Here is a 24,298-nt window from a genome sequence, read left to right as displayed (position 1 = left end):
AACTCACCAACTGTGAGATCATGACCTGAGCGAAGTCAGATGCTCAACCGACTGAGCCACCTGGGCACCCCGGTTTTGTTTGTTTTTTTTGACAAACAGTTTGCATTTTGTTTATGCAAACAGCCAATCAGGGTCTTACCCATTTAGCTCAGGGATAGCATTTTAAGGGTTGATTGGTCTTTTTTTTTTTTTTTTTTTTGAGTACTTAATTAATTTATTTAAATTCAAATGAGTTAACATACAGTGTAATATTGGTTTCAGGACTAGAGCCCAGTGATTCATCACTTACATATGACAGCCAGTGCTCATCCCAACAACTGCCCTCCTTAATGCCCATCACCCATTTAGTCCATCCCTCACCCACCTCCCCTCCAGCAACCCTCAGTTGTTCTCTGCATTTAAGAGTCTCTTATGGTTTGCCTCCCTCTCTCTTTTTATCTAATTTTTCCTTCCCTTCCCCTATGTTCATCTGGTGTATTTTTTAAATTCCATGTGTGAGTGAAATCATACATTTGTCTTTTTCTAATTTATTTTGCTTACTGTTATATACTCTAGTTCCATCCACATCATTGCAAATAGCAAGATTCAAATTTTTATTTAAATTCTAGTTAGTTAACATACAGTTTCGGGAGAATTTAGTGATTCATCACTTAAATATAATACCCAGTGCTCAACATGACAAGTGCCCTCCTTAATCCCCATCACCTATTTAACCCATCCCCCCACCCGTTTACCCTCTATTTAAAAAAAACTTTGTATATCACAATTTATTTATCCATTCATCGGTTTTCACTCTTATGTGGATCCTGAGAAACTTAACAGAGACCCATGGGAAGGGGAAGAAAAAAAAAAAAAAAAAGAGGTTAGAGTGGAAGACAGCCAAAGCATAAGAGACTCTTAAAAACTGAGAACAGGGGCGCCTGGGTGGCGCAGTCGGTTAAGCGTCCGACTTCGGCCAGGTCATGATCTCGCGGTCCGTGAGTTCGAGCCCCGCGTCGGGCTCTGGGCTGATGGCTCAGAGCCTGGAGCCTGTTTCCGATTCTGTGTCTCCCTCTCTCTCTGCCCCTCCCCCGCTCATGCTCTGTCTCTCTCTGTCCCAAAAATAAATAAACATTGAAAAAAAAACAAAACAAAAAACTGAGAACAAACTGAGGGTTGATGGGGGGTGGGAGGGGAGGGTGGGTTATGGGTATTGAGGAGGACACCTTTTGGGATGAGCACTGGGTGTTGTATGGAAACCAATTTGACAATAAATTTCATATATTGAAAAAAAAATTTTTTTAATGTTTATTTTTGAGAGAGAGTGCGCGCGAGTGGGGGAGGGGCAGAGAGAGAGAGAGACACAGAATCAGAAGCAGGCTCCAGGCTCTGAGCTGTTAGCACAGAGCCCGAGGCAGGGCTCAAATCCACGACCCTGGCATCATGACTTGAGCCAAAATCAAGAGCCAGATGCTCAACCAAATGAGCCACCCAGGCACCCGGATATAATATATCTTGTTCCACTCATCCATTTATGGACATTTGAATTGTTTCCACTTTTGGCAATTGTGAATAGTGCTGCTATGAACATGTGTGTTCAAGTTTTGGTTTGAATACCTGTTTTCAATTCTTTGGGGTATATACCTAGGAGTGGAATTGCTGAATCATGCAGTAAATCTATTTTCTTTTAACTTTTTGAGGAACCATCAAACTGTTTTCTATGGTGCCTGCACCATTTTACATTCCTACCAGCAACACACAAGGGTTCCAATTTCCCCACAACCTCGCCAACACTTGTTATTTTTCTTACTATATATATATATATATATATATAGCCTTTTTTGTGGGTATAAAGTTGTATCTCATTGTGGGCTTGATTTGCATTTCCTTAATGACTAGTGATGTTGAACATCTTTCAAGTATCTGCTGGTCATTTGTATATCTTCTTTGGAGAAATGTCTATTCAAGTCCTTTGTCCATTTATTTTAGCAGACTTAGTTCTTTTAATGCAGTTTTACATTTACAGAATAATCAAGCAGATATTATATAGAGTTCCATGTATCCAACCTACTCTCTCCACCTCTACTCATTCCCACTCACACATGCACAGCTTTCCCAATTAGGAACATCTTGCAATAGTGTGGTACATTTGTTAAAATTAATGAACCAAAACTGATTCATTGTTACAGTCTACTGACTACAGTTTACATTAGAGCTCACTCTTTATATTGCACATTCTATGGGCCCTGACAAATGTGTAATGACATTTATCCATGATTACACTATTGTACAGTATATTTTCATTGCCCAAAAAATCCCCTGTGCTCTATTTATTCAACCTCTCTTCCTTTCTCTCCCTGAACCTCTGGAAACCACTGATCTTTTTATTATCTCCACGGATAAACTTTATTTTTTTGAGAAGTTTTATATTTGCAGAAAAACTGACAAGATGGTACAGAGTTCCTGTGAACCCAACATCCAGTTTCCCCTATTGTTAACATCTTACATTAGTATGGTATATTTGTTATAATTAATGAACCAATATTGATACATCATTATAAGCCAAAGTGTATACTTTATTAAGGCTTCCAAAGTTTTTACCTAATGTCCTTTTTTTGGTCCATAATCTCATCTAAGACACCATATTACATTTAGTTATCATGTCTCCTTAGGCTCTGTAATGGTTTCTTTCTTTCTTTCTTGTAATGGTTTCTCAGACTTTCCTTGCTTTTGATGACCTTTATAGTCCTTTTTTTAATTTTATTTTAGAGAGAGCATGTGTGTGAGCTGGGGGAAAGGGGCAGAGGGAGAGAGAGAGAAAGAGAGAGAGAGAAAAAGAATCTGAAGCAGGCTCCACACTCAGTGTGCAGCCCAACACCAGGCTCAATCCCTGAGCCTGAGCTGAAATCAAGAGTCAGATATTCAAACCGACTGAGCCACCCAGGAGCCCTAGACCTTCATAGTTCTAGGCAGTGCTAGTCAGGAGTTTTGTAGAATTTCCCTCAACTTGGATTTTTCTGATATTTTTCTCATGATTAGACTGAGATTATGAGTTTTCAGAAGGAGGAGCCCAGATGTAAAGTGCCATTTTCAATGTATCATAGCTACAATACATAATATTAATGTGACTTTTCACTGTTGGTGTTGATCACCTGACTGAGGTAGTGTTTTCCAGATTTCTCCACTATAAAGTTACTCTTTCCCCCCCTTTCTATACTGTACTGTTTGGAAGGAAGTCACTATGCGCACCCAATCATAACAACTAGAATGTAATGAATGCTCCACCTCTTTGAGGGCACAGTATATAAATTATTTCTAATTCTTCTGCATGGGAATTTGTCTCTTCTGTTCATGTGTCTATTTATTCAATCGATCACTAATTTACGTCAGTATGGATTCATGGATTTTTTTTTTTTTTTTTTTAGAGAGAGAGAGGGTATCAGCAGGGAAGAAGGGCAGAGGGAGAGAGAGAGAGAGAGAGAGAGAGAGAGAATCTCAAGCAGCTTCCATGCACAGTGCAGAGCCTGACTCTTAATGGGCTTAATCCCGTGACCATGAGACCCTGACCTAAGCCAAAATCAAGAGTCAGACGCTCAACCAACTGAGGCACCCAGGCACCCCATCATGGATCTTTATTTTATACTTTGCCCCACTCCCATTTTAGTGCTCAATAATTTTTATTTTCTTTTTTATGCAATTAACAGCACTCTGGCATCAACCAAGCAATAATAGGTTGCTTCACTTGATATCTCTAGCACATTGTTCCTGACACTGGGAAACCTTTCCTGGGACCTGCAGAATGTTTTCTTTCCCATCAGAGGCAATGATGGCTCTCTGTAAGTATTTACTGAAGTTGATCTTTCCCCTTGAGGTACAGATGAAAAAGGGTGTCTTTGGGGAGTGCCTCTCTGTGCTTATCCATGAAATGAAGACTTCCCAGACTGGATGGAGAAAATATTTGAAAAGATGTATTAGTCAGAGTTCAACCAGAGAAACAGAACCAGTAGAAGATATATGTTAAGAAATCTACTGTTGGAGCATCTGGGGGGCTCAGTCAGTTAAACATCTGACTTCGGTTCAGGTCATGATCTCACGGTTTGTGGGTTCGAGCCCCACATCGGGGTCTGTGCTGACAGCTCAGAGCCTGGAGCCTGCTTCAGATTCTGGTCTCCCTCTCTGCCCCTCCCCCACTCATGCTCTGTCTCTCTGTCTCTTTCCTTCTCTCAAAAATAAATAAACATTAAAAAAATTTTTAAGTCCTCTGGTCATGGATTTTAATTATATCTACAAAGTACCTTCACAGTAACACCAGATTAGTTTGACTCAATACCTGGGGACTGTCCTAGCCAAATTGACACATCAATAGACCATCACAAAGGAGAAGGAGGAAGAGGGGAGAGGAGGGAGAGAAAAGTCAAAGGGAAAAGAGAATAAGAAAGAAAAGAAGGAGGGGAGAAGAAAGAAGTATAGGAAAAAGAGGAAAAGGGGAAGGAAGATGCCAGGAGGTCAGCAGAGGGTTTCCATAATGAAGGTTATAATGGTAAGTAGAAGAATATTAAAAGGGAGCACCTGGTGGGGGGGGGGGGGTTGCTCAGTCAGTTGAGCTTCTGACTTCAGCTCAAGTCATGATCTCATGGTTTGTGAGTTCAAGCCCCAAGTCAGGCTTGCTGCTGTCACCGAAGAACCAGCTTCAGATCCTCTGTCTCCCTCTCTCTCTGTCCTCCCCCACCCCCACACTCTCACGTGCGCTCTCTCTCTCTCTCTCTCTCTCAAAAATAAAATAAACATTAAAAAAAGAATATGAAAAGAAAAACAAATTGAAACAGCCACCTTACACCATAGATATGAAGCTTTCAATGTGAAGGATTTGTACATATCCACTAGACAAGATGTTTTATCACATACTCCACAGAAGAAGAGGGAGGATTCTGTAAGTGGAAACAAAAGGAAGTGGAAACAGTTACCCTTGGAAGGAGTAGCAGAGACTCTGTGGAAGTGGATGGCTTGCTGCCACGGTGTTGAAGAGATCACTGAATAGAGCCTCTTCCCAACCAATCAAAAGGGATAGTACTATAGTCTTTGGTCTAGAAATTCCACTTTGAGGGATTTTTTAAAAATGTTTATTTATTCTATATGTAGTGTATACATTTATTCTATATATATTCTATAAATATATTCTATAAATATTCTATAGATACAGAAATATCTGTATATATTCTATAAATATATGTTTGAAATGACGCATGTACAAAAATAGTCACTGAAACATGGTTTTCAAGAGCAAAAAGTTGGAAGTAACCCAAAAGTCCACCAGTGGGAAATTGGTTAAATACACTATGGTATAACTAGCCATGTAATATTATGCAATCACAGAAACAATGAGTAATTCTATATGGACTGACTTGGAAAGGACTCCAGGATGTACTATTTAAGTGAAAAGAAGCAAGGTGCAAAATAGTGGACACATAATGCTACAATTTGTGGGGATTTCTCAAAGTTTTTTTTTTTTTAACGTTTACTTATTTTTGAGACAGAGAGAGACAGAGCATGAATGGGGGAGGGTCAGAGAGAGGGAGACACAGAATCTGAAACAGGCTCCAGGCTCCGAGCCGTCAGCACAGAGCCCGACGCGGGGCTCGAACTCATGGACAGTGAGATCATGACCTGAGCCGAAGTCGGCTTCTTAACTGACTGAGCCACCCAGGTGCCCCTCAAAGTTTTTTTTTAAATAAATGTTTATTTTGAGGTGGGGGAGAGGAGCAGAGAGAGGGGGAAAGAGAAAATCTCAAGCAGGCTCCACGCTGTCAGTGCAGAGCCCAACATGGGGCTCAATCTCACAGACCATGAGATCGTGACAGCCGAAATCAAGAGTCAGACGGTCAACCTACTGAGCCACCCAGGCACCTCGGGGGATTTCTTAAATGCATAGATATGTGTTGATAAATGTAAGGAATATTTGCAAGAATATACAAGACACTGATTCCTGTGGTTGCCTCTAGTGAAGGTAAGTGAATTGGGGGAAAGAAAGACAAGGGCAACTTACTCTTTCCACATATCTTGTTTGTAGATTTTAATGTTGTACCATACATTACGTATACAAAAATTACATACTGTATATAAAGTGATGCTGAAAGGGGATGAGATGCTGTTTTCTGAAATTGTTAATCTGGAGTATGTCATTCATTCTCTCAAACTTTCTGGCTCTATCTGCTCCTGGTGCTTCACACAGGGTTGAACAGCAATTTTTTTTTTTTAATTTTTTTTTTCAACGTTTATTTATTTTTGGGACAGAGAGAGACAGAGCATGAACGGGGGAGGGGCAGAGAGAGAGGGAGACACAGAATCGGAAACAGGTTCCAGGCTCTGAGCCGTCAGCCCAGAGCCCGACGCGGGGCTCGAACTCACGGACCGCGAGATCGTGACCTGGCTGAAGTCGGACGCTTAACCGACTGCGCCACCCAGGCGCCCCTGGAAATTTTTTTTTTTTAATGAAAACCACTCTTTATCCCACTGTACAGATATAACCATTGTTATAATTTTCTTGCATTTCCTTCCAGACTGTTTTTTTATGCTTTTTTTTAAAACAAAATATGTGGTCATACTTAATTTTGTATATTGCTTATCTTACTTGACATTGTATCATGAACATTTTCCTATGTCTCATGTCCATCTTGTGGCTGTACTTGAATTTAATTCCTTATTGCTGAACACTCATTGTTTCCAATTATTTAATATTAAAAATATGCTTTGATGAGCATATTTTACATTAATATTTATGTTCATCTCTGAATAGTCCCTTGGGATAATTTTTTAGCAATGGAGTTACTAAATGCAAAGTTATGAAAATTCTTAATGCTCCTGAGGCACAGTATCAAATAGCTTTCAGCAAAGTTCTACCAACCTCTACTCCCACACACAGTGTGTCAGTGCTTTTTTATCACATCCTCATCATAACATTTTCTTTAAAGCAATGTTGTGTTTAAAAACATGGGCTTTAGGCACTCCTGGGTGGCTCAGTCGGTTAAGCGTCCGACTTTGGCTCAGGTCATGATCTCGCGGTTCCTGAGTTTGAGCCCTCTGTCCAGCTCTGTGCTGACAGCTCAGAGCCTGGAGCCTGCTTCAGATTGTTTCCCTCTCTCTCTCTGACCCTCTCCCCCTCGTACTCTGTCTCTCTTTCTCAAAAATAAACATTTAAAAAACACTGGGCTTTAGAAACAGCCCTATAACCAAATCCTGGCTCCTCCGTGTATAAATACGTGACTTTAGGTAAGTCACTTAATTATTTTGATCCTTAGTTTCCTCATCTGTAAAAATAGACATACTAACACCTACCCCCAGAGTTTTTGTGAGGATTAAAGAAGATAATGTATGAGGTTGAACCATGAAATTGCCAGCATTCAATCATTTTGATCTACAAAAATGTTTGCCATGTGGCTCAACCTAAAACATATAAAGCATGATATCTGGCATATTACACGGTCAATAAATGGTACCTATTAAAATTATTATGGAAGCAAGATAATGGGAATTAATGGCATCCTTACAGAAACCCTCAAAAACCTAGAGAAAATAAGCAGAGACAAACTCTTGAAGACAAACTTTCTGGCATTTTTAGAAAAGCAGTACAGGCTTCAAGTATAAAAGGAGAAAGACCAAAACTATAAAAGGAAAAGACCAAAACTACAGGGAAAGAGTTGGGAGACCACCAGGCCTTTGCCAACTGGAAATATCTCTTGTAGTTTACATTCAAATATCCTTACTTTGTGGAAGAATGGCAAAGTACAAATTTCATGAATTTCAACAAGGAAAACCAGGAAATGACAAACTATATAAATAAGGAAACTATAAACATGAACTATAGAATAATAAGTTTTGTGTCCATGTTTAACTATTGGAAAAGAGGGAGAAGAAAGAAATGCCATAAGCCAGTGTTTCTCAAATTTGGTTCCCTAATAAGAGTCATCTGTGATGCTTTAAAGCTCTTTTCCGAGCCCGCACTCCAGACAAGCTGAATTATATTGTAGAGGGGGGGCTTGGAAACTTATAGTTCAGCAAGTACCGCAGGTGGTGATGATGATCAGATAAGTCTGGGAAAATGCTGTACAAATACCTACAGGTTTCAAGAAGGTGATGACAAATTCATAACAACCTCATGGATGAAGAAATATGAAGTGGCTGATGGATAGTGCAGGCAATATTTGTAATGATCATGAAATTAGGAAGAGTCAAAATGGAAGAGATCTATCAAAAATTTATTAATTACTGTGCTGGTTTTAACATATGTCCACAACTTCTTTGCTACTTCTCCCCATAGGAGATGGAACTTAGTTTCCCCTTGCCTTGAGCATGGACTAGACTTGGTAACTTGCTTCTCAGGAACAGTATGTGGAAAAGGGAAAATAGTAATTTTATAGTGGAGTAGCCTGGCAGACGGCTCCTTTAATCGAGTGATCAAGGTTGACATCATCAGTAAGAAGTGATGTTGACATTGTGTGTACCACCTGATATGATGTGATGAGAAAGATAACCAGCTTTTGTGGTATTCTTCCCCCAAAAGCATAAACACCAGTCTAGCCAGAAAGATATCATACAAACACAAATTGAGGGGCATTCTACAAAATAGCAACAGTATTCTTCAAGGCTTGAAGGTCATGGAAGACAAGGAAAGACCAAGACACTTTCAGAGACTGGAGGAGTCTAAAGAAACATAAAGACTAAAACATAATGACTATATGCAACATGGTATCCTGGGTTGAATCTTGGAACAGAAAACAGACAGAAGTGAAAAAAATAGTAAAATCTGAAAAAAATGTTTGTAGTCTGGTTAATAGATGCTAATTTCTTAGTTTTAATAAGGTGCTAACATTAGGGGATGATAGGTAAGGGTATATAGGAACTCTCTGTGCTATATGTGAAACTCTTATAAATTCAAAATCGTTTCAAAATAAAATTATCGAAGAAATAATGTAAGTTCTAAAATTAGGCGGTAGGTACATTTATTGGTTTTATTATTCCTTTTTTTGCAGTAGAAGTGTTTTTCTTAATTTTATTTTTTATTTTTTAAAATTTACATCCAAATTAGTTAGCATATAGTGGAACAATGATTTCAGGAGTAGATTCCTTAGTGCCCTTTACCCATTTAGCCCATCCCCCCTCCCACAACCCCTCCAGTAACCCTCAGTTTGTTCTCCATATTTATGAATCTCTTCTGTTTTGTCCCCCTCCCTGTTTTTATATTATTTTTGTTTCCCTTCCCTTATGTTCATCTGTTTTGTCTCTTAAAGTCCTCATATGAGTGAAGTCATATGATTTTTGTCTTTCTCTAATTTCACTTAACATAATACCCTCCAGTTCCATCCATGTAGTTGCAAATGGCAAGATTTCATTCTTTTTTATTATTCTTTATATTTAGTATTTCCATTATATTCCTTTATACACATGAACTATATCATACTTTAAAAAAATAATAATGGAAAAAATGCAAGGGATCTAAACTAAGTCATCAGTGGATGGGATCTATGAAATTTTTCATACTCCAAATTCAATTAAGTTTATTTGAGATAAGACAAGCACAGGATTGATGGTTCTAGTACAGAAGAAGCTTTTGCTTCGGCAATTATAATGAATTTCATCTGATAAAATGATGTATTAATAGAATAAGTCTGTAAGGCATCAGATAAGAGAGTCCAGAGCAAAAGCCAGATTCATCCATATTCACCAGCACTGTCTAGTGGGGAGAAGTTCTGGTATCAAATCCATGCCTACAGAGGAGACGGGTACATGAGGTTATCACAGCATGATCATACCAGCCATTAAAATTGGCCAATGTAGGGGCACCTGTGTGGCTTAGACGGTTAAGTGTCCGACTTTGGCTCAGGTCATGATCTCACAGTTTGTGAGTTCAAGCCCCGCATTAGGCTCTGTGCTGACAGCTTAGGGCCTGGAGCCTGCTTCGGATTCTGTGTGTGTGTCTCTCTCTGCCCCTCCCCTGCTCACGCTCTGTCTCTCCCTCTCTCTCAAAAATAAATAAACATTTTAAAAAATTAAAAAAAACATAAAATTGGCTAATGTAACAACCAGATACCATGCACCTCCTGGTGTGAAGCAATAAGAAACATACCCCAACACTTAGGAAGCATCTTGCTCCTCTATCTCCCTAACAAAAAATGTTTTCTCTTTTTTCATGTTTATTTATTTACTTTTGAGAGAGAGAGCACGTGTGCATGCAAGCAGGGGAGGGGCAGAGAGAGAGAGGGGAGGGAGGGAAGGAGCGAATCCCGAATCCCGAGCAGGCTTTGGGCTGTCAGCGCAGAGCCAGATGGGGGGCTTGGGGATGGAACTCACAAACTGTGAGATTATGACCTGAGCCAAAATCAAGAGTCTGACGCTTAACTGACTGAGTCACCCAGGCACCCGTGAACAAAAATCTTTTTAAACTGAATCTAATCAAGCATCCTGGTCTAACTGCTAATTTAGAGGACATACAGGAGATAGAATATTGGGGATGCAATCAGCCATGCTGTGAGAAACTCAAAGTGACCTGGTTTCCTCAACAATGCCTTTTAAAAAAAAGAGAGAAAGAGATAACGATGGAAGTGTTAAAAATTAGAAAGCACTTAAGGGGCGGGCATGTGGGTGGCTCAGTAGGTTAGGCATCCAACTTCAGCTCATGTCATGATCTCATGGTTCATGGGTTTGAGCCCCGCGTTGGGCTCTGTGCTGACAGCTCAGAGCCTGGAGCCTGCTTCGGATTCTGTGTCTCCTCTCTCTGCCTTCCCCCTCTTATGTTCTGTCTGTCTATGTCTCAAAAATAGATAAACATTTAAAAAAAATTTAAAAAGATTAGAAAAGATTTAAAAGACAGATGAACCAGAGACTTTTAGATGGTGGTGGAATAGGAGGACCCTAGGCTCACCTCATCCTATGAATACAACTAAATAACTATTATATCATCTTAAATACCCCAGAAATCAATCTGAAGACTGAAAGAACAAACTCCACAACTAAAGGTAGAAAAGAGGCCACATTGAAGAAGGCACAAAGTGTGGAGACATGGTTTGGGAGAGAAACGGACTGGACCCTGGGTGCAGTGGTGGGGGAAGGAGCCATGGTTGCATAGAAGGGCAAGAGACAGACTAGCACACAAGAGAGTGCAGGGGAAAATGAATCCCCATAGCAATTGCCAGGGAAAGTGAGAAAGCCTGACTTCTGTGAGTTCTTGCAACCAGCAGGACTTAAAGCCTGGAGTTTTAAATGTCAGTGTGCTTGGCTCTGGGAGAGCTCAGTAATGGGGCTGTTCTTGGAGAAACGGCCGGCAAACAGCTTAGGGACCTTGTGTGGAAACAGCAATCTGAAGAGCCCTTGGGGCACACAGTGGGGAGGTTATTTGTTCACCTTGGAGTGCCTCCCAGAGAGACAGCAGCATTCATAGAGAGACCCTCTCCAGGAACAAAGGAACTGATGGGCACAACTTCCCTCCCCTGCCACTCAGCATAAGCACAGGGCCACCTGTGGGAACCAGCATAGCACCCACACTCTCTACCTAGACCTGCCTTACTCCAAAGTTCCCCCACTCCAGAAGAACTGCCCCTCCAAGTCACACTTGACCCAGTCCCAGCGTGACAGGCCCCCTCCCACCAAAGACTGGCCCCATACCCTGCCCACACTGTATTTCCAACCCTGGAAGTTTGTGGGACTTTGGTTCTGGTGGCAGTGGCAACAAGTCTCATTTCACAGACCAGAGCACACCTAGTTAAAACTCACCACATTGAGGCCAGGGACCAAACGCTGCCAGCTATAAGCAAAGAGAGCCTCTGCAGATGACTGGCCTGAAGGATAAAGCAGCCAGGGCACAAAAGTAGAGTGCATGCAGCACACATTGGAGACACTGCCAGCGTGCCGAGCCTTGGGGAACAAGGGACACTACATTGCAGGGTACCACAGGACCCCTTCTTAGTAAAGCCATGACCCTCAAGAACAAGAGATGTAGCTGACTTTCCTAACACAGAGAAACAGGCACAGTGACCTAGAAAAGGCACAGTGACCTAGGCAAAATGAGAAAGCAGAGGAATTTGTCCCAAATTTCATTTATTGAGCAAGGAAAAAGAAAAAAAATAAAGCACAAACCATAAAAGTTTGATATGCTTGACTATGTTAAACAAACAAACAAACTTCTGTTTATCAAAAGACATTATTTAAAAAGGCTACAGGGTCTGGCAAAAGATATTTGCAATTTACATAACTAATAAGGGATAACTATAACTATATATATGTATATATACATATATATAATACGTATATATACATATATATAAAGATAAGCCACCCAGCAGAAAATTGACCTGCTTTAAATTCTCCATCATAAGGATACTCCCTGGACTTGAGAAAAAAAGTGGAGGACACCAGTGAGGCCCTTAACACAGAGATAAGGAATAATATAACAGATAAAGAGCTCAATAAATGAAATGAGAAACACACTTGATGCGATGAACAGAGGATGGAAGAAGCAGAGAGATGAATTATGACCTAGTAGAGTAATGGAAAGTAATCAAGCTGAACAAAAGAAAGAAAACAGAAAAACGAGAGTAGAGTTAGGGGAATTAGTGACTCCAACAAATGTAATAACATTTGTATCATAGGAGTCCCAGAAGAAGAAGAGAGAGAAAAGGGGGCAGAGTATTTGAAGAAACAATAGCTGAAACCTTCCCTAATCTGGGGAAGAAAACAGATATCCAGATACAGGAGGCACAGAGAATCCCTAATAAAATTAACAAAAACAGATCCACACCAAGACATATTGTAATTAAGATGACAAAATACAGGGGTGCCTGGGTGGGTTAGTTGGTTAAGCATTCGACTCTTGATTTTAGCTTAGGTCATGATCTTACAGTTTGTGAGATAGACCTTCACATTGGCCTCCACATTGTTAGTGCAGAGCCTGCTTGGGATTCTCTCTCCCTCTCTCTCTGCACCTCCCCTGCTCACACTCTCTCTTTCTCAAAAATAAATAACTAAATGTTAAAAAATAAATAAAATTACAAAACACAGTGATGAAAAAATATTAAAAGCAGCAAGACAAAATAATACCGTTACACACCAGAGAAGCCCCATAAGGCTATCAGTGGATTGTTCCACAAAAATTTTCCAAGCCAGAAAGCAGTGGCATGATATATTCAAAGTGCTGAATGGGAAAAACCTGCAGCCAAGAACACTCTACCCAGATAGGCTATCATTCAGAATACAAGGGGAGATAGTTTCCCAGACAAATAAAAACTAAAGGAGTTTATGACCACTAAACCAGCCCTACAAGAAGTATTAAAGGGGATTCTCTCAGTGGAAAGGAGAGATTTAAAAAAATGACAGTATGAAGGATTGGAAACACAGAAGTAGTAAAAAGGAATATTTCTGTAAAACATCAGTGAAGGAACTGACAAAATAAAAGGATGTAAGGTATGATACCATATACCTAAACCTTAGGGAGGAGAGGAGTAAAAAATGGATTTAAATGTAAATGACCATCAACTTAATATAGACTGCTATATGCAGAAGATGTTATATATAAAGCCAATGGTAATCATATATCAAAACCACTAGTACATATGCAAGGAATAGAGAGAAAGAAATCCAAATATATCACTAAAGAAAACCAGAAAACCATGAAAGAAATACAAGAATCAGAGAAAATCTTCAGGAACAACCACAAAACAAGTAACAAAATGGCAATAAATGCATATCTAACAATAATTACTTTGAATGTAATGGACTAAATGCTCCAATCAAAAGACATGCGGTGACAGAACGGATAAGAAACCAAGACCCAATCTATATGCTGCCTTACACAAGAGGATGTGGTGAGGGGAATGCAAGGGGATGATGTGACGATGTGGAGAAAGGGGACCGCTCTTATGCAAACTGGTGCAGCCACTCTATAATACTGTATGGAGTTTCCTCAAAAAGTTAAATATAAAACTACCTTATGATCCAGCAATCACACTACTAGGTATTTACCCAAATAATACAAAAGCATTAATTCAAAGGGATACATACACGCCTGTGTTTATAGCGGCATTATTTGCAATAGCCAAATTACGGAAGCAGCCCAAATGTCCGTCCACTGATGAGTGGATAAAGAACATGTGGTACGTATATATAAATATATATACATATATGTACGTATATATATGTATATGTATGTATATATATATATATATAATACATGTATATATGTATACATATGTATATATATATGTATATATATGGAATACCACTTGGCGATGAAAAAGAATGAAACCTTGCCATTTGCAATGACGTGCATGGAGCTAGAGAGTAAAATGCTAAGTGAAATTAGTCAGAAAAAGACAAATTCCATAGGACTTCAGCCATATGTTGAACTTAAGAAACAAAACAAATGAGCAAAGTGGGGGAAAGAGAGAGAGAAAACCAAGAAACACACTCTTAACTATAGAGAACAAACTGATGGTTACCAGAGGGGAGGTGGGGGTGGGGGGAGGATGGGTGAAAAGGTGATGGGGATTAAGCAGTGCACTTCTCATGATGAGCACAAGGTGACTAAAATAAAAACAAAAAAAAAAAGATGAGCCAAATGCAATGTTTTAATCCTCATTTCAACAAGCTAAATGTAAACATTTTTTGAGACAATGCGGGAAATTTGAACATCAATTGATAATACTATCTATAGTATTAGAGATTCTTTTTATGGTGTGTGACGAAGATAGTTATTAAATTTTAAAGTTTTTATCCTTAAGATAGGGTGCCTGTGTGTCTTAGTTGGTTAAGTGTCTGACTCATGATCTGGGCTCAGGTCATGATCTCATGGTTTGAGTTCAAGCCCTGCATCGGGCTCTGCGCTAACAGTGCAGAGCAGGCTTTGGATTCTGTCTCCCTCTCTCTGCCCCTCCCTGCTTGTGCTCTTTCTCAAAATAAATAAACTTAAAAAAAACAAAGTTTTTATCCTTAAGTCATACATACTGAGGGGCACCTGGGTGGCTCAGTCAGGTAAGCATCCAGCTTCGGCTCAGATCATGATCTCGCGGTTTGTGAGTTTGAGCCCCGCGTCCGGCTCTGTGCTGACAGCTCAGAGCCTGGGGCCTGCTTCGGATTCTGTGTCTCCCTCTCTTTCTGCTCCTCCCCTGTTCATGCTCTCTCTCTCTCTCTCTCAAAAATAAATAAAAACATTAAAAAAATAGTAAAATAGTAAATAGTAAAAGAACAGTTAATACATACTGAGTGTTTACTTTGTGCCAGACATTATTCTAAGTACTTCACAATATGTTATTTCATTTAATCTTTACGATGATCCCACATTTACAGATGCGGAAGTAAGTCCCAGGGGACTTGCCTTAAGAGCCGGAGTTTGGGGGGGGGGGAGGTGAGTGGGTGGCTCAGTCTTAAGCTCAGGTCATGATCTCGTAGTTCGTGAGTTCAAGCCCCACGTCGGGTTCTGCGAGGACAGAGCGAATCTTGCTTGGGATTCTTTCCCTCTCTCTCTTTCTACCCCTCCTGCATGTGCGCTCTCTCTTTCAAAATAAGTAAACTTAAAAGACCCAGAGTTTGAGCATAAGAGTTTGACCTCAAAGCCATGTTCTCAGGCACTATGATGTATTATGTTACCTTGAAAACAGTCAGAAGTCATCTCGTCTAGTTATTTTGTAAAACATGCACAGAAGTGTCTCTGAACTGTCTATAGGCTCTGAAGCAGCGTATCACAGACTGGGCAAGGAAAAATGTTCCTGGCAAAATGCATACAGAGAGTGTATGCTGGAGAATGAAAGGGTTCATGGAAATTTAGTTATTATTTTGTAAGGAGTACTGGGGGGAGGGGACAGGGCAGCATAGCCTCTTTGGCCCGTATATTTAGAGACTATCTTTTCAGTCTTGGGGCTGTAAGACTTGGCACCCAGTGAAAGCTCTAGGCAGTCCTTGTCACACAGCTCCAACCAACATCAAAAGAAGTTTAAGTGCTTGGATGTTAATAATTAGAGGTTTGCATGGAAAAAAAATCTAGACTTTACATGTCATAAAATGACCTCTTGAACTAGAAGTCAATTGACTAAACTGGGATGTAAGATGTATATTAATCAGGGACACCTGGCTGGTTCAGTCGGAAGAGCATGTGACTCAATGTCGGGGTCACAAGTTCCAGCCCCACGCTGGGTGTGGAAATTACTTAAAAATAAAATCTGGTGCACCTGGGTGGCTCAGTCGGTTAAGCGTCTGACTTTGGCTCAGGTCATGATCTCACGGTCCATGAGTTCGAGCCCCTCGTCGGGCTCTGTGCTGAAAGCTCAGAGCCTGGAGCCTGCTTCGGATTCTGTGTCACCCTCTCTTTCTGCCTCTCCCCCACTTGTGCTCTCTCTCTCTCTCAAAAATAAACATTAAAAAAAATTTTTTTAAGTTTAAAATAAATAAATAAGTAAATGGTAATCAAGTAAATGGAAAATTTCAATTTTCTGGCCCTGCCAGAATGGGAGATGAAGTATGTTGTGAAGCTTTTCAGCTTTCCTCTACCTTTAAACATTTTCATCTGTTACAGTGGCTCACCAAAGTACTGCTTTTCAGCCAAGGGCATAATACAACTCAGGATGATAGTGGAAGCAAATCTGGATGTGGGGACGAAGATCAATGGGGGAATGGGAGTTTGAAAAATTCTTTCAGGTAATTCTAACAAACCTTCCTTTCTTGAGGATTTCTACTTAGTCTGAAATACAGTAAGACTAACTGGTGTTTGGAATGTAAGATTTCACTTTAAGGAGTTAGGGTTATAAAATTGGTGGGCACTATGAGCACTAGGTATTATCTGTAGGGGATGAATCACTGGAATCTACTCCTGAAATCATTATTGCACTATATGCTAATTAACTGGGATGTAAATTTAAAAATCTAAAAAATAAAAAACACAAAATTGGTATACATGCTTGAACTCTTGTTTATTCAGAATATATAACCACAGCTAGCATTTAATGAGTGTGTACTATGTACCAGGCACCGTGCTGAGCACTTCATATGCTCACTGAATTTTCACTACAACCCTGACAGATGGCTGAACTTTAGCTGACTGCTCCAGGTCACACAGCTAGTAAGTTGTGGAAGCCACAGTATGACATTTAAGTCTGTATTTCATAATGTATTTTTTTAAGTTTATTTATTTATTTTGAGACAGCGTGAGTGGGGGAGGGGCAGAGAGAGAGAGAGACATAATTCTAAGCAGGCTCTGGGTTGCCAGCACAAAGCCCCAGGCAGGGCTTGATCCCATGAACTGCGCAATCATGACCTGAGCTGAAATCAAGAGTCAGACACTTAACCGATTGAGCCATTCAGGCGCCCCTAAACCTGTATTTCAAACCACCACACTACCCTGTTTCCAACACATTTGGATCTGAAATGTGGGCTTTTGTTGAAATGTTATTTTTTCCTCCTAGTCCACAAAGAAGTTCTATTGGAATCTGGAGTTACAGCTGGCATTGTAGAAGGTTGAAGACAGTGAAATGACTTGTAAACTTACCTCAAGAGAATGAAAATATGTTGCCCCAACTTTTCTTTCTCTTGTGAGATGGAAATCTGGCCTGTAACTTGCTTAGGATTCTTTCTTAAGATCTAGGAGTATTTAGGGGCACCTGGGTGGCTCCGTCGGTTAAGCGGCCGACTTCGGCTCAGGTCATGATCTCTCGGTCTGTGAGTTCGAGCCCCACGTCGGGCTCTGTGCTGACAGCTCAGAGCCTGGAGCCTGTTTCAGATTCTGTGTCTCCCTCTCTCTGACCCTCCCCTGTTCATGCTCTGTCTTTTCCTGTCTCAAAAATAAATAAAATGCTAAAAAAAAAGATCTAGGAGTATTTAAATTATGCTCCATTGTTTGAGATACAGACACCTTTGGAGAGACATTTACTTTAAACCTCAGGCCACACCCCTTTTCAGTTAGTTTCTTAACCAGGAATCTAAGAAACATCTGACATTATATACAGAACCTTATGTATATTTTCATCTTTTTCTGAAGCTTTTACCCTATTTTCAAAATTGTGCATACCCCCAAACGGGTTAAGAGTCATGATTTTAACCGGTGTTTGATAGATTTAAAGCTGCTTGATCAAATAGAACAAAGGTAAAAGTGAAACTTTCTTGTTGATAAGGAATCAGTTGGTTTTGAACTTAAGAACTGAGGCCTAAGAATTTTTGCAATACTGGGGAAACTTCATCAAATTGTCTAAGTCAGGGATTGGGGAAGAGGCGGGTAGGCCTCCCTACCACTTGGGAGGCTTAAAAAACATCCTCCTCCCACTACCACCCCTCTTGAGAATCTGGCACCTTTTTTTTCTAATGAAAATGTTCTCTCTTAAACTCCCAGTGTATTGTGGAAGAAGCCAAAAAAACAAAAAGATTGGCTTAAACTCTTGCTTTCATGGCCATCATATATGCCCAGTACTATGCTGCTATTATTTTATTTATTTTTTGAGAGATAGCACAAGCAAAGCAGGGGCAAGATAGAGGGAGACAGAGAATCTGAAGCAGGCTCCAGGCTCCAAGCTTTCAGTGCAGAGCCCAAAGCGGGGCTCAAACCCATAAAACTGCAAGATCATGACCCGAGCTGAAGTCAGACGCTTAACCAACTGAGCCACTCAAGCACCACTATGCTGATATTATTGTAAAAGAGAGGCAGAATGTCAAAATTTAGGATAAAGAAATTTAGGAAGTGCATTGTCTAAAATAACACAGCATCTAATACACTTACTGCTAATATACTCTCTTCTGATATACAGCTGGGAAAACTGAAGCAACATAGATCTGGCACCCTAGCAATCTCCATTTCTCATCTGCAAATTCTTTTTCCTTCCGAAGTATTTAACAATGTCTCTACTTTTGAGCATTTTTTTGCTCCCGTTTTTCCAATATAGCCTTTTCCTCCCCTTAAAATATTCCTGATTTCTTAAGAAGAAAACAAAGGAAGAGTGAATAGTTTTGTGATCATTGATATTCCGTACTTTCCAATGTAATTGAATTCTGCTTCCTCTGTTATTTGACCATTTCTTACATAGATTATAGATAACTAAGTCAAGTGTACGGTTGATAGAAGGTCTTATATAAGCGAGAGAGTCACAAACACAGGATTTAAGGGTTCATTTTTATTTTATTGTAAATCAGGATGAATGGATATTTAAAAAATTTGGAAAGTTGTAAGATGGAATTGATTGAAAAGACTCAAGTCCCCAAAATGTAGAGACTCTGAACCTATATAAGTAAAATTCAAAAGAAATTATTTTCAAACTCTTACATCTTTTAAAAATTTTTTAAAATATTTATTTATGTTTGAGATAGAGAAACAGAGCACGAGCAGGAGAGGGGCAGAGAGAGGGAGACACAGAATCTGAAGCAGGCTCCAGGCTCCGAGCTGTCAGCACAGAGCCCGATGAGGGGCTCGAACTCATGAACCATGAGATCATGACCTGAAGTCGGACACTTGACCAACTGAGCCACCCCACTGCCCCCAAAGTCTTACATCTTTTAATCTGCAGAATTTCTAATTTATATATAATATAAACTGCTACAGTTTGCACATGACACTCATAAATAACAGGTGAGACACATAATACTAAAGGTAATTTAGTATTTTTAAAAACTTTGATTAAGTTATTATGAACCAAAAAGCAAAGGAAAAATTTGCATTACTTACCTGATGATTTAAAAATTGTGATTCTAGGGGCGCCTGGGTGGCTCAGCCGGTTAAGCGTCCGACTTCAGCTCAGGTCATGATTTCATGGTCCGTGAGTTCGAGCCCCGCGTCGGGCTCTGTGCTGACAGCTCAGAGCCTGGAGCCTGCTTCCGATTCTGTGTCTCCCTCTCTCTCTGCCCCTCCCCCATTCATGCTCTCTCTCTGTCTCAAAAATAAACATTAAAAAAAATTTTTTTAAAAAAACCTTTAAAAAAATTTAAAAAATAAAAATAAGTAAAAATAAAAATTGTGATTCTATATGTCTTCTAAAGCACTTAGAGTTACCAAAAGATTATTAATATTATCACTATTATTACTTTAAGGTATACTAAAGTATTTGAGGTATATTAAAGGCATATTACAATTATGATTATTATTGCAGGTGTAATTGAAAATGCACATTCCAAGCCCAGGAATTTGAATTTACATTAAGCGACCCCTACTGCCACTTTGATGTACACTAGTTTAAGAACAGCTGATACAGAGGCTAACATTACTTTGGGAATGTTGGTGGGTCACTTTCCCAAACCTCTCAGATCAGAATTACTTGGGCTGTCTGTAGAATACACAGACCACCAGTCCTCTTCCCTACATATTCTGACTCAAGAGGGCTGAACTGGAGCCTAGGAACCAGTATTATTGTTGTTGTTTTTAAAGTTTATTTTGAGAGGGGAGAGAGTGGCAGAGGGGCAGAGAGAGGGAGAGAGAGAATCGCAAGCAAGTCCACGCTGTTATTGTGGAGCCCGACACGGGGCTCAAACTCACAAACCTTGAGATCACGACCTGAGCCGAAATCAAGTGTCGGATGTTTAACCAACTGAGCCACCCAGGTGCCCCTAGGAACCAGGGTTTTTAACTACCTTCAAAGCTGGGGGAGAAACAAGTGAGATTATTGAGGCAAATAATGTACTGTGGTACCTAACACCCAGGGACTGCAAGAAATTTACACTACCAATAGGAAATAAATTGGCTATTTTTACACTGATAAGGGACTGAAGATTTGGAAAAAGAAACCTGAGGGGCACCTGGGTAGCTCAGTAGGTTAAGTGTCCGACTTCGGCCCAGGTCATGATCTCACGGTTTGTGGGTTCGAGCCCTGCGTCGGGCTCTGTGCTGACGACTTAGAGCCTGGAGCCTGCTTCGGATTCTGTGTCTCCCTCTCTCTCTGCCCCTCCCCAGCTCATGCTTGCACTCTGTCTCTGTCAAAAATAAATAAACTTAAAAAAAAAAAAAAAAAAAAAAGAAACCTGAGGTTACCTTCTCCAGCTCCACTCCACTCCCACTGAAGTTTCTCACTACTTTTAGGATAAAGAGAAAACTCCTTGTTAGGGTCTCCAGTGCCCAGAGGCATGGTTTGCGCCCTTCCTACTGCTTAGATATATCCAACACCCATCCTTCTAGGTCTTGATTTAAAAGGGTCCATCTCCAGTCCAAGTACTTAATCCGTCTACCCTTTGTACCTTTCAACACGTTTCCTCATTTGTAAAATGAGAATAGTAATACCAATCTCCTAGGTGGCTCAGGATTAAATGAGGTCAGGTAAGAAAGGCTCTGTGCACAGAGGCAGGCATAGTGGATGACGGCTATTATTTAATGAAATCAAGCTCTGGGTCTACTTCCTCACAATCCGTTCTTCAACCCGCTTGCCATCTGGTTTCATCACTCATTCCAAAGAGACTGTTTGCACTAGGCTCACCAACTGCCAAGTCCAAAGGACAAATTTCAGTCCTTATATGATGGACTTTCTGCAAGTAGTGGACATTGCTGACTGCTCTATCCTTTGAAATTCTCCTCTGGCTTCCATAAAACAGTGTAACCTGTTTTCTTCATACCTCTCTGGCCAGTCTTTTTTTTTTTTTAATGCTTTATTTATTTTTGAGAGACAGCACGAGCAGGGGAGGGGCAAAGAGAGAGGGAGGTAGAAGATCCAAAGCAGGCTCTGTGCTGACAACAGCCAGCCTGATGCAGGGCTCGATCTCAGGAATCATAAGATCGTGATCTGAGCCAAAGTCGGTTGCTCAACTGACTGGGCTACCCAGGCGCCCTCCCCACCTTTTTTAATGTTTTATTTCTCTGGCCAGTCTTTTAGAGCATCTTTTGTGGTTCTTTCGTTGCTGACCTTTTCAGATTTAAAAAATATACATATATTTAAAATTCTTTAAAGGTTTATTTATTTTTGAGAGAGAGGAGACAGAGTACGAGTAGGGGAGGGGCAGAGAGAGAAGGAGATACAGAATCCAAAGCAGGCTCCAGGCTCCAGGCTCCGAGCTGTCAGCACAGAGCCCGACGCAGGGCACGAACCCACAAACCGCGAGATCATGACCCGAGCTGAAGTTGGACATTCAACCAACTGAGCCATCCAGGTGCCCCTAAAAAAAATATATATATATTTTAACTTTATCAAAGTAATACATGCATATCTATACACCAATAACAGCAGCCCAGCAAGGTCTTCCTTGACCATTAAATTAGCATCCTCGCCCCATATCCTCTCATATCACTTTGTTTTTTCTACATAGTACTTCTCACCCTTATTTACTTATTTATTGTCTATCTTTACTACATTGTATGCTCTTTGAGGGAAGGGGTTATGTTTTATTCACTGCCATATTCAGAGCACCTAGAATAATGCCTGGCACCCACTAACTAGGCTCAACCAAGATTTATTGACTGAAATATCACCCTTAATCTGTCACTCATAGATACTACCTCCTACATTCTCTCAACCTCTGTCCACTGTCCTCTCCTTACAACCGACTGATTCAGAGCTTGCCGAAATGACTGCCACAACCATCTTCATCCTGTCCTCCTACAATCCATATCCCAAAGTGCTTCTAAAGTGATCTGAGTCCTTCAACAGATCCCTACTGCCTTTAGGATGAGGTCTCAATGGCAAAACACACAAAGCTCTCCGTGATCTGGACTGTGCTGAGTCTAGTTTCAGCTCTTGCCAGCCCCTTGCATGTGTACTGCATTCTGACCATCCCCTTTTACAGTCACATGTTCTTTGCACATGCCATTTTCTCTGCCTAGAATGATGCCCATTCCCCATCCCCAATGCTTTCCTTGCCTGGCTTACTCCTACCAGTCATTTCTGGGAAGGTCTGCCTCCCCCTGTTCCAGAGCTGGGGTTACATGTCCTCCTCTTTATCTTTACAGGACACCATACTCATCACTTCACTTATCACACTCTTGTGTGGACTCGCCCATCTCCAGCACTGTACTCAGCGCCCAGGACAGGGCTTGCTGCAGAGCAGTCGAGAAATCGTGATTGAAAGGAAATCCACCCATCTCTCTCTTATCTCTGGGTCTTCACCCCACACTGCCTTATGTTTTCTGAGAGCTGTGCTGCTAAGTACCTTTGGAGACAAACCACACAATGACTTGGTACCATTTTAAGTCAACGTCTTTAACCTCATTTGGGCTGGTTCAACACCCAGCAATCCTTTTTTTGGATCCCGTCAGCTCCAGCACCCACTTCCTTCAGCGACCATTAAAAAACACAAATGAAAACAAAGAACAAAAAAGAAACACTTAAATATAAGTAGAAGGATTTGTGGTGATAAGAAGGGGCCCTACCCCCCCTTCACCTCACTGCTAGAGGTGCTAATGGCTTGAAGTGCCTCTTGCCACCCCATTTCCTTGAGTATGCACACACAGATGTATACCCCCAAATGAAATCAAACATCATTGCCTATTATTGGTCTGATTTTTTTCAAGAATATCTTCCTGCATTAGTACATATTGATTTTATTCATTTTTTTTTTTTAACAGTTGCATGCTTTCCCACTGAAGGGCTATGCCTTCATTCAATCTCTGTGCAACTGTCAGGCACATAGCTAGTTTCCCGTTTTTCATGACCGCCCTTTAGTAGTTCAACAGTTATTCAAGCTCCTGTCCCATTTCCACGTTTTTTGCAAGGATCTTGCCTGTTTCATAGAGGAAACAAAGCCAGAAGGTGGGAACTTCTTCAACTTCCCAACTCCCTTATCTCCACACCGATCTAAAACTACATCCATCCTGGGGTGCCTGGGTGGCTCAGTCGGTTAAGTGTCTGACTTCGGCTCAGGTCATGATCTCACGATTCATGGGTTTGAGCCCTGCGTCGGGCTCTGTGCTGACAGCTCAAGAGACTGGAGCCTGCTTTGGATTCTGTGTCTCCCTCTCTTTCTGCTCCTCCTCTCTCAAAAAAATGAGTAAATGTTAAAAAAAAACAAAAAAAAACAAAAAAAAACACTACATCCATCCTTTGCTCTCTCAGGAGAAAGAGACCACTTCTGCAGAATGGATTGCTAGCCATGCTGCCTAACATTCCCTTCTGTGCTCACACAGGGCTTCCCAACAGTTCTCCCGTTTTTTTTTTTTTTTTTTCCTAACCCCTTTCTCTATTGCTTTCTCCCCCAAGCTTATAGAAGCATGTGTACTTACCTTCCAATTTTAAGACTCTCCCCCTTTTCTGCCTCACAGCCTAGCTTCTTTTTTTTTAAGTTTATTTTTATTTATTTTAAGAGAGAGAGCACGAACTGGGGAGGGGCAGAGAGAGAGAGAGAGAGAGAGAGGGAGAGAAAGAATCCCGAGCAGGCTCTGAACTGTTAGTGT

General features: G+C 40.6%; 1 long non-coding RNA gene across 1 annotated transcript; it reads left to right on the top strand.

Moving 5' to 3' along the window:
• The first annotated feature begins 1,179 nt into the window (after nt 1–1,179).
• Nucleotides 1,180–16,872, top strand: LOC123594793. The gene is made up of 2 exons (XR_006710884.1): nt 1,180–1,224; nt 16,789–16,872. It is a non-coding gene; the product is annotated as an uncharacterized LOC123594793 (long non-coding RNA).
• The last annotated feature ends 7,426 nt before the right edge of the window (nt 16,873–24,298 follow it).

The sequence above is a fragment of the Leopardus geoffroyi genome, chromosome X, assembly GCF_018350155.1.
Source record: "Leopardus geoffroyi isolate Oge1 chromosome X, O.geoffroyi_Oge1_pat1.0, whole genome shotgun sequence".
Classification (NCBI taxonomy): Eukaryota; Metazoa; Chordata; class Mammalia; order Carnivora; family Felidae; genus Leopardus; species Leopardus geoffroyi.
Note: the sequence above shows the minus strand (reverse complement) of the source record. Positions and strands in the feature narration are given on the sequence as shown.